Raw genomic sequence first — 11,505 nt, 5'->3', positions numbered from 1 at the left:
ATGAGATGACGTTACAAGATGATGAACAAAAATTAATTGGAAATGCATCATCAAGCCAAGAGGATATGATGGATCATGGGCTAACTAAGGCTTGGAGGTATGCTCACGGGCATCCTAAAGAATTGATTTTAGATGATCCATCTCAATCTGTTAGAACTAGAGCATCTCTTAGGAACTTAAATAATCATCTAGCTTTTGTCTCACATTTTGAGCCCAAACACATAGAAGAAGCTGAAAAAGATGTAAATTGGATAAATGCAATGCAAGAAGAATTAAACCAATTTACTAGAAACAAGGTATGGAATCTAGTTGAACGACCTTCTGAATATTCAATTATAGGTACCAAATGGATTTATAAAAATAAACTTGATGAAAATGGAATTGTAATAAGGAATAAGGCTAGACTAGTAGCAAAGGGGTATAATCAAGAAGAAGGTATAGATTTTGATGAAACCTTTGCTCCTGTAGCTAGACTTGAGGCAATTAGACTTTTACTAGCATTTGCATGCTCTAAGGACTTCAAATTATTTCAAGTGGATGTAAAAAGTGCATTTTTAAATGGGTATATTAATGAGGAGGTATATGTAGAACAACCTTCTGATTTTGAAAATCATCAATACCCTAATCATGTATATAAATTGAACAAAGCACTTTATGGTTTGAAACAAGCACCTAGAGCATGGTATGAAAGACTTAGCAAATTCCTACTAGATCATGAGTTCTCTAGGGGAAATGTAGATACAACACTGTTTCTTAAGAAGAAAAATAAAGATATGTTAGTAGTGCAGATTTATGTTGATGATATTATTTTCGGTGCTACTAACAATCGCCTCTGCGAAGAATTTGCTGACTTAATGCAGAGTGAGTTTGAGATGAGCATGATGGGAGAGCTGAACTATTTCTTCGGGCTTCAAATCAAACAATCAAAAGAGGGGATCATCATCAATCAAGCTAAATACATCAAGGAGATGCTTAAGAAGTTTGATATGGAAGGAAACAAGCCAATCAGCACACCCATGAGCTCATCATGCAAATTAGACCAAGATGAATCAGGTAAATCTGTAGATCAAAAGTTATATAGAAGTATGATAGGATCTTTATTGTATCTCACTGCAAGTAGACCTGATATCATGTTTAGTGTATGCATGTGTGCTAGATATCAGTCTAATCCTAAGGAATCTCATCTAATTGCAGTCAAGAGAATCTTTAAATACCTAATAGGAACAAAGAATATAGGTTTATGGTATTCTAAAGATTCTAGTCTGAACTTAATAGGATACACAGATTCAGACTTTGCTGGTTGTAAACTTGATAGAAAAAGCACCAGCGGGTCATGTCAACTCTTAGGAGAAAATTTAATCTCTTGGTTTAGCAAGAAACAAAACTCGGTTGCATTATCTACTGCTGAAGCTGAATATGTTGCAGCCGGGAGTTGTTGTGCTCAAATCATGTGGATTAAACAACAACTTGAAGATTATGGCATTAAACAAGATAAAATTTCTATTAATTGTGATAATACAAGTGCCATTAATCTAACTAAAAATCTAATTCAGCATTCAAGAACTAAACATATTGAGATAAGACATCACTTCATAAGAGATCATGTACTGAATGGTGATATGACACTTCAATTTGTTTGCACTGATGATCAATTAGCTGATATTTTTACGAAACCCTTAAGTGAAGAGAGATTTAGTGTGCTTAGGAGGGGATTAGGAGTGATTGATCCATCCTAGTGGTGTTCTCCTCTAGTTCATTGATTTTGATGTTTAGATTGTGTTAAAAATAGAGTTTCTCAACTATGATCATCAAATTAGATCATAACTTAGTGAGTGTCTCTGGTTTGGTACGAAAATAGCATGATTTTTAGGTGCGTGCCAGAGTTCGAGTCGACTCGAGTAAGTTTCAGAGTCGGCTCATAAGGAGGAGTCGACTCGCACACAGACGGGAGTCGACTCAAGGAAGATGAAGCATAAGGGGAGTCGACTCGCACATTGACGGGAGTCGACTCAAGGCCAATGGAAGCATAACGGGAGTCGACTCGCGCATATTTTGGAGTCGACTCGAGGTCGAGTCGACTCACAACTCAGTGGAGTCGACTCGAGGTCGGGATCCGGGTTTTTAACCCTAATCCAAGCGTTTAATCAACACTTCTATTCACCGCCGCCACTGTTCAAAAACCCTAGAGCCGTCTCCTAGATCGTCTCCGACCGTCCTTAGGACTTTTTCCGTCGACCTTCCTCCGTCCATTAGCGTTTTACCCCATTCTAGGTCGACCATGCCTCGTAAAGCCGTTGTCCCAAGCCGGAAGAGGCCCCAACCCGCGACCGGCACCGAGCGACGGTCCAAGGCTCGGAACGATCCCGTGAGGCCACAACCTCCGGCTCATTCCCCGCCGAGGCCCGCCTCCTCGCGTCCGTGCGCCGGGAAGGCGGTCTCCACCGGGAGATACGTCAACTTTGACTATCTCTCCCGGGAGGGCTTCACCATAGGAGAGAGGTTAAGGGCCCAGGGTTTAGAGTTCTTCTGTTCCTTAGATCTCCCCACATACCCAGGGCTAGTTAGGGAGTTCTACGGTACCGTGCATAGGGGCCATGGTGGGATAGAGGGAACGGTAGCCGGTGTCCCATTGTTCATTTCGGAGGATATCATTGCTCAGATCCTCCATCTTCCCCAAGTTGGGGTATCTCCTACACATCCAGAGGACAGGACTGAGGCCCTTACGGCCATTTTAGGGTGTCCACCCCAGTCCCCATTAGATGAGGTGTCCGCCAGCTCACTGTCAGTTGAGATGCGGCTCCTCTTGAGTATCATCTCTAGGACCCTCTTTCCGAAGACTGGCCGCTTCGATTTTGTTTCTGAGAGGGACCTAGCCCTTATGTTCTACATCCTCCAGGACACCCCAATCAACTTTCCGAAACTCATTTACAGATACCTATGTGAGCCACTAGATAGGCCTAGGCTCACCCTTCCCTATGGTATGCTGTACACATTGATCTTTAGGAAGTCTGGGATCCCCATTCCTGAGGGGGAACCTTCTCGCGGTCTGCGATGGACAGATCGTATAGGCGAGGGGACCATGCACCGGATGGGTTTTCATAAGGTAGAGGGAACCTGGGTTAGGAAACCATCTACCTCCACACATACTACCAGACACTCTCCCAGTCCTGACCCTGATTCAGACATTCCCACCTTTTCCTCCACCTCAGCACCATCCACCTCTGCCGGACCCTCCACTGCTCCACCTACTCAGCCATTAGAGGTCCGGATATCACCTGAGCAGCTCCGGGAGTTGCGATAGGAGATCGTCAGGGATCTTCGGGACGACCTACTGAGGGAGCTCCGAGGTCCAGCCAGTGCCCCATCTTCTGCATTAGTTCCCTCATTCTCAGCCGTGACCGAGATGACGGCTCATGTGAGGGAGGAGATCTTCAATGTCAGAAGCCTGGTACAAGCCCAATTCTCAAACCTGAGCGATATCACAAGCAACACACGAAAGTTGCGAGATAGCATCCGACAGGATATGGGCACCACTAGTCAGGGGGCCGAGCGCTTGGCGAATGTGCTCATCGCCAAGCTGGACACACTCCAGGAGACAGTGACTGAGCTCTCCACGACACACAGCAGGGCCACCTCGGCCATTATCAGACAGTTAGAGCACGTCACCAATGCGGTCACCCTACTCATGGAACAACAGTCCAGACTGCCCAAGGGAACCGCATCCTCCTCGAGGAAGCCCTAGTTTATTTTGTTTATCTTGACATGTATTTACTGCTTTACTTATTGTATTCACAAATGTACTTACATATACATCAATACAATGAGTAGACAGCTTTTCTTCAATATTGTGCACATTGATCTCTACTTGCTTGTGTGTTCTGCTTGCCTCCTTTTTGATATGATGACAAAAAGGGGGAGAAATATTTAATAGATATATAAAAGGAATCAAAATGAAAATCAAAAAAAAATTTAAAACAAACAATAATTTGTTCTTAGTGGATTTGATACCTCGAGGCTCATTATCTCTCTGTTGGGGCTCCTAATGGAGTAATCTCCAGAATCTATTCAAGGGATATTCGGAGATTAGTGAATCCTACTCAAGAACAAATTGACAGATTTTCATTTTGATTCCTTTTACATAGGCTCATTATCTCTCTGTTGGGGCTCCTAATGGAGTAATCTCCAGAATCTATTCAAGGGATATTCGGAGATTAGTGAATCCTACTCAAGAACAAATTGATAGATTTTCCCTCTAAAAACCAAAAATTTCAATTCAAAAGTTTCAATGCACTAAAGAAAATTCAGAGAATCAAAACAAAGTTGAATGCATATGTTGAGGGGGAGAATCTGAATTTTTAAGAAAGCAAAATCATTAAATATATATAAGCCAAACAACTGATTGCATGATATGAAGGCTTATATAATTCCAAATGAAAGGAAGAGCTTTAACTTCAAAATTTACTGTTTCACACCTTTCAGTTTTGGATAAATCAAATAACTAGACACTTGAATTCATTTTGAAATTTTACTGTAAATTTCCTTTTTGGTTGAGCAATTCACTTTACATATACTCAATGTTTTGTCATCATCAAAAAGGGGGAGATTGTGGAGTGATTGATTGTAACCCTATTTGATTTTGATGAGCTCAAAGCATTTGAGTATATCTTATGTTTACTAATGAATTCAATCTAGGGTTTCAGTGAAAATCTTGTAAATTTATGGTTAAGAGTCTCTAGATTTGGTTCAAGACAATTTGGATAAGTTAAGAAGGCTATATGAACCAAAGTCTGAGACTCGAGTCGACTCCGGGATATTACGAGTCGACTCCAAGCGTATCAGAAGCATTGGCACAGGCTCGAGTCGACTCCGGAACATTACGAGTCGACTCCGACTAAGAACAGACAGACAAACAGAAAGACCCAATTCAGAACCTGTCAGCGAGTCGACTCCTAAAGTGCGCAAGTCGACTCCGATGCTAGCCGAGTCGACTCCAGGGTAGTATGAGTCGACTCCAGGGAATTACAGACAAAAAGTCAGAGAGCAGTTTTCGGACCCTGAGAGCCGAGTCGACTCCTGAGGAACGCGAGTCGACTCCGATGGTTGGCAGGTCGACTCCAAAGAAAGTGAGAGTCGACTCTCAGTGTAATACAAGGCAAAAGTCAGAGAGCAACTTTCGAATACTGAGGGCCGAGTCGACTCCCGCAAAGGCCGAGTCGACTCCGAGACAGCGCGACCTCAAAAAGACAGAAGACAGTATTTGTGTCTCTGAGACGCGAGTCGACTCCAAGAAAGTTCGAGTCGACTCCAAAGCAGCGCTACTCCAAAAAGACAGAGAACTATTTTCCGGATACTGAGAGCCGAGTCGACTCCGGAACAGTTCGAGTCGACTCCAAGACTGGACGAGCCAAAAGACAGAAGATCGGGAGTTCGGGCTCTGAGCACCGAGTCGACTCCCAGATTTCACGAGTCGACTCGAGTGAGCCAAGTTGAAGAATACATCCATGGATTCCTTGGCATGAGCCGACTCCAAAAATGCCAAGTCAGCTCCAGACTTTGGGGAGTCGACTCTGGATTAAGTCGAGTCGACTCCCAGTCGAGAAGATCACTTTAATTCAAATCTGGAACAGTTGCCGAGCCGACTCCAGAAAAGCATGAGTCGACTCCTGCTACAGCCGAGTCGACTCCAGATCGCGCGAGTCGACTCCGATCCCAACGGACACATTGTCAGGATATGCATAATGTGCAGAACGGCTAGAAAAGTGTGTCTAACGGCTAGTTTCCGTGGGGAATGGCTTAAATAGCCACAGAGGACTGTAGCAAAAAAAAAGGGAGAGACTCCATTCAAAGCTAAAGTGATTTTCACCTACCAAAGCCTCTCTAGAGTAAATACAAGAGAAAGAAGGAAGAAGTGCATTGAAGTCCATACTCCCAACGTCTTCTTCGCATTCAAGGCTCCTCAGCTGATAACAAATCTTCTTCCCACTCACGAGGAGTTTGCAGAGTTCGAGAAGCCTCCTTCCTCAAATCTAAAAATCTGTTTGAGGGCTTCTAACTCTTCTTTAGTTATATTGTTTATATTTGCTTTTCAAGAAGCTATTCCTGTATTCTTTATAAACTGTTTTCTTGTCACTTGATTCAATCGGGGGATTGAATCAAGGGTGTAGAGGTTGGTTGGTGAGCCGAGGGTAAAACCAACGTGTAAGGGTTCGATTGTGATCCTGGGAAAACAATCGGGTGGTTCTAGTCGGTGAGCCTGGAAAAACCGACCGAGTTCGTTGTGACCTCGTAAAACAACAAGTTGGGTTGTGAGCTTGTAAAACAACCGGCTGTAATCCGAGGGGTTATAGTGAATTCCCAAGTGAGACTTGGGGAGTGGACGTAGGAGCAAGGGTTAGCTCCGAACCACTATAAAAACATTGTGTTTGTGATTGCTTGTGTCTCTCTCTCTTACTCACATTTCACTCACAGCACATAGCAACTAATTAATCATCTTGCAAAAGTATTAATTAGTCATCCACAAACGTTTTAATTGCAAAATTATTTTAAAACCCAATTCACCCCCCCCCCCCTCTTGGGTTGTCTATCTGGGCAACAGGTTCTTCTTTCTTTTGGGCTTGTTTATCTAGTTATGTTCTAGTTCTCTTGCATAACATTCCTAATTTGCCAAAACTTACTTTCCAGTCAAACTGCAAAACCTAGAACATTTTCTTCCACACCCATCCTACCCACCATTTAAATCTAAATATTAAATTAGCACCCCAGCGACAGGATAATTCTAAACATCTGTCGATCAGGTTACTTTAGGATTAGAACGACTGTAATACGTGTTTGCAACCTAACTTCTTATAGTGACTAATTTCCTACTTCAATTCTGAAATAATCAAAGTTTAATTTTAAGTTATTTTTGTGAAAATTTGCTGATTTCCGAATTCATAGTAGGTTGCATTGGTAGGTTGCCCTGCATTGCATTTGGTAAGGGTTCATTAGTAGCATTGCATATCATATCACCAACTAGAGTGGTTCTTGCATGCCAACCCGTAGTGGTAGAGAGTACCTCCTCATTGACTCTCAGACCCCTTTACCCACCATGGACCCCAGAGTTCTACAAGATATTTTGGAACAATTAGCTGCATTACGAGCTGATCAAGACGAATTCAAACGAGAGATCCGTGCTCTAGAGCAACACCCTAGGACTCCTGAACCGTCAACCGCAATCGCAGCTTATCCCGAGTTTGGTTTGACCACACCACCTGTAGCTTTTCCCCATCCTCCTAGGAACCAACTTCCTCTTGATCACCAGCGCGATCTTGACGAACGACTACTTCGTACCGTCCGAGTAGATGCTCCCACATTTGCTGGTCAATTAGAGCTGAGTGTGTACCTTGATTGGAGAGCAGCCATGGATAACTATTTTGAGTGGTACGAAATGACTGATGATTGAAAAGTACGGTTTGCTAAAATGAAGCTTATTAGGCAAGCTCACTGGTACTAGCATAACATAGAACATAGGCGTGAGACCTAGAGGCTTCCATGTATCACCATCTGGGAGGATATGAAAGAAAACTGAATGAGAAGTATCTGCCATTCTCTTACCGACAACGCCTTATGGATAGGTGGCAGAAACTAACTCAAGGAACTTCAACCGTTGCCGATTACATTGCACGATTTGAGGAGTTTCACATGAGGTGCGGTGTAATCGAAGAGGAGACTGTTACTCTTTTTAGGTTTCGGGCAGGACTCCGCGAGGAGATCCAGAAAGAATTAATCCTCCGAGAGATTACCACCCTTGGCCAAGCATACCAGTTGGCTCAAGATGTGGATAGTTTCTTACGAATCCCTGTAGTGAGACGTACCAACTCTCGGTCCATACCCCCAGGAGCCCGACCTAATCAAAGCTATCTCCCGCAATCCAGACCACTCTCCAACCATCCTACCCAGCCCGGCCCTAGCCAAACACCGACTAGGCCGTTTTCGATGCCTGCTCAAAGTACGTCAACTGATAAAGGAAAAGGCATATTAGGGTCCAACCCGCCCTCAAGAAGCCAAACCCAGTGTTTCAGGTGCCACAAGTTTGGCCATATCGCGTCCCAATGTAATGCCAAGACCTATTTAATGACTGAACTGGAAGCAGAAACCCAGGAGACTGAATGTGTCGAAGAAGTCTATGAACCAAACATCGAAAATTTTGTAGAAGACTTTGGAGACGAACAGACCGGGTTAGAGTTTGTCCAGCCTGCATCCCAATATGAGCCACTGATCGGAATGACCAAAACCCTGGGGGTAGGGCTGGAAATGAGCTCGGCCAGCCCGAGGCTGATTGAGCCAGGCCAACTACGAGCTAGGCCCGAAAGAATTTGAATCGTATTTGGGTTTATATATAAAGCTTATTTATTTTTCGGGCCAAGCTTGGATATATATTAGCCCGGCCCTAATCCGAGCCCGAACAAGGCCCGAAATAGAGGCCAAATTTAGGCTCGAATCAATTTATATGTGTATGTTGTTATTTAGAGAGAATAATGAAGAAGTATATGATAAATTAAAATGAGTTTAGCTGAGAATAATGTATCATATATCATTTACTTGTATTATAGGAGAAAGCCCAATTTTTAATTAGCTCATTTACTTATGAAGCAACATATGAAATATTAAACTTCAATCAAGTTTGGGCCAGACCTATTTTTGGCCCAAATTGGTAATCGGGCCGGTTCAATCAGGTTCGGGCAGGCTCGAGTTGGGCTTGGACCTGGATCATCCAAAAATTTTCAGGCCTAAGCCCGACCCCAAACTGGAAAATCAAATAGGCAAGGTTCAGATAGGGGCATGGCCCAGCCCGGCTTGGCCCCTTTCAGCCCTAGCTAGCTAGGGCAAACAAATATTAATCTTGAAGATCTAAGATTTTAGCTGGTCCAAACAAGCCCTCTAAATGTACAAGATTCAACTAGGTACCATCCAATTTATGGAGGTCCACCTAAAAGTCATTTTGGTCTATCAAGGTGCAACCACTTAGTTTGAGACCAAAGCATTAAGCGATAGATGGATGCTTACACATCATCTCCGACTTCTGAAATGTCCCATCCCTCGGGCACAATGTTGCCTGCCATATACATCTTATCGAACACGATAGTGCCGTAGGAATTCATCGGTCTTCCTAAAAACGTCTTGCCCCCATCCACCGTGCAATCCTTGAACACAAAGCCAGCCGGCACGTCAGGTTTAATCTTGGCATGTGCCGCTACCCATCCTGGTTGCGACCCCTCCTTGATGGAATGCAAAGTGGAATTCTGCATGATAAAATAAAAGAAGACATTATACCTAAGGTATTAGTTCTTGTCAAGCATACTTAGGCTACCATCCATGCATCATTTATACATAAATATGGTTGACGGCCAGGGATTGACTCATTTTATATCTTCTACTCCTAACTAATTTGTTTGAGAGCTTGAATCTACATTTGGGACCCATGAACAACATATAGGTATAGATTTTTAGTCGAGATCGTGTAAAGGTTGGATTCGAAAGTACTAATTGCATGAGTAAAAAGGATAATACCTCATAGATAGATTGGCTGAATCCATAGATAAAGTCGATAGCACCTTCGATCCAGCATTCATCAAAGTAGTGTCGATCTCTATAATCACACAAGGTGTTTTGGTAGGCAAAGAATGCACACCGGTAAAAGGAGCCTTTGTCTCCTCCTACAAACGCTGCCGATGCCTCCTTGGCTCCATATTTGATGTGGTCGTATGTGTTCTACCATGAAGAGCATTGTGTTAGGATTTTTTTTCAGTACAGTAATATATATGGTTCATGCAACATAGAAAACACGAACATATCTAATCATGCTCTAGATTTTTTTCTTGGGCTGCATGAGAATGAGATTATTTTTGAACTAATTTCTATCCACTGAGCTCGCCTGAACCTAAGGTACAGCAGTCTACCCCTTGTTTTTAATCCAAATTATAATGGCATTCAAGTATTTTGCGGGCTAGATTTATATAAGCTATGAGCTCCAAGCTGAGAAGAATAAATCTTGATCAATAAGGTAGCTTCTCTATGCTGTAAGGCTAGATTTTATTGCTGCTGTCATTTTTGTTCTTGTTGTTGTTGTTATCCAATAACCATTTCAATCATACCATAAAGACTCCCATCTACATAATTTTTGGACCATGTTCCTCAAGTAAGAAAAAGCTACATGACTGCAATTGTGGTCTTGACATTCCCTTTTCTAGTTCAATTTCTCCAGAAATATGACAGACTAATGATTCACTAGCCCTTTATATGATAAAAATCAGAATTAGTAGGAGTGCAAAACATGCATAAACTTAGTTGTTGAAAATTTTTGCAACAAGGACAATATCCCTCTCAGGTTTTTATTAGTGAATCTGAGGTGTCTATGTATACTTACCTTAAATGAAATATCTTTGATGACATAATTATCTGCCATGATAGTGAACGTAACACCTTCCGCTCCTTCATCACCATAATCAAGTATAGAATTTGATAGATCGGTGCTCCAGTTGATCGAATTAGGGGAAACAGCCTCATCCTACTCAATTGATGTCTGCTGGTGCCCTTCACCTTCTAGCAAGATATACCCCTTCTGGGTTGGTATGTAGACCTTTTCCTTGTGCAAGCAATGAGAGACATAAAATGTTGCTCCTTCTACTATACTTGATGCCTAAATTAGACTGCGATGGCTTGGGTTGAGCAGTAGGGCTAAAGTTGAACTTGCCGCCGATTCTTCTTGATTAAACTTGCCAATAAGGTGCCTAGTCCTGCTAGTCCTTAATTTGTCACCTCATTTGTTGGTGTGTTAGATAAATAATCCCTATTATTCAACTAAAGACCAGCACTTGTTCTTAATAATGATTATAACATTGAGATTTCCTACTACAAAAGAGTGATGAAACATGGATCCTTTGTCCAAAAATGTTTGTGACATAACAGTAGTAAAATTAAATTTATAATCATCATTCAATAGACGAATATCAGTGGAGCTGGTCTCTAGTTGGATGGAAAGGATCTTGTCTCATATTACATGATTGTTTTGGGTTAGATCTAAGCTCTCTAGTTTCTCATAATATCACAAATATGATTGTGTGAATACCTCTTGATAGGAGAAACATATTTATGCATGTTGTTCTGGAAATTAATTTTAAAAGATCATGTATATTACTATGACAAATACTAATTATTGTTTTAATCACCATAGATTTAAAATAGCATAGATAGGATAGATAATTAGGTCCAACAAGACTCATGAGCCGGAACAAATTAAGCATTTTAGGTTGATTAGCTTTAAGTCATAAACTAAAACCTATTCTTTGTGCTCTATTTACCTGCCAAGCATGATCATAGAATTTATTATATCCAAGCTGGCCCCTTGACATACATGATCATTTCTGCTATCTGAAAAACTTGTCTCTACAGCCTTGATGTATATCTTGTGCCATTGCAAAGAAAGATCATATGTATATACAGTGATAGTTTGCGATTAGCACCTGC

Source organism: Phoenix dactylifera, chromosome 13 (assembly GCF_009389715.1).
Source record: "Phoenix dactylifera cultivar Barhee BC4 chromosome 13, palm_55x_up_171113_PBpolish2nd_filt_p, whole genome shotgun sequence".
Lineage (NCBI taxonomy): Eukaryota > Viridiplantae > Streptophyta > Magnoliopsida > Arecales > Arecaceae > Phoenix > Phoenix dactylifera.
Note: the sequence above shows the minus strand (reverse complement) of the source record.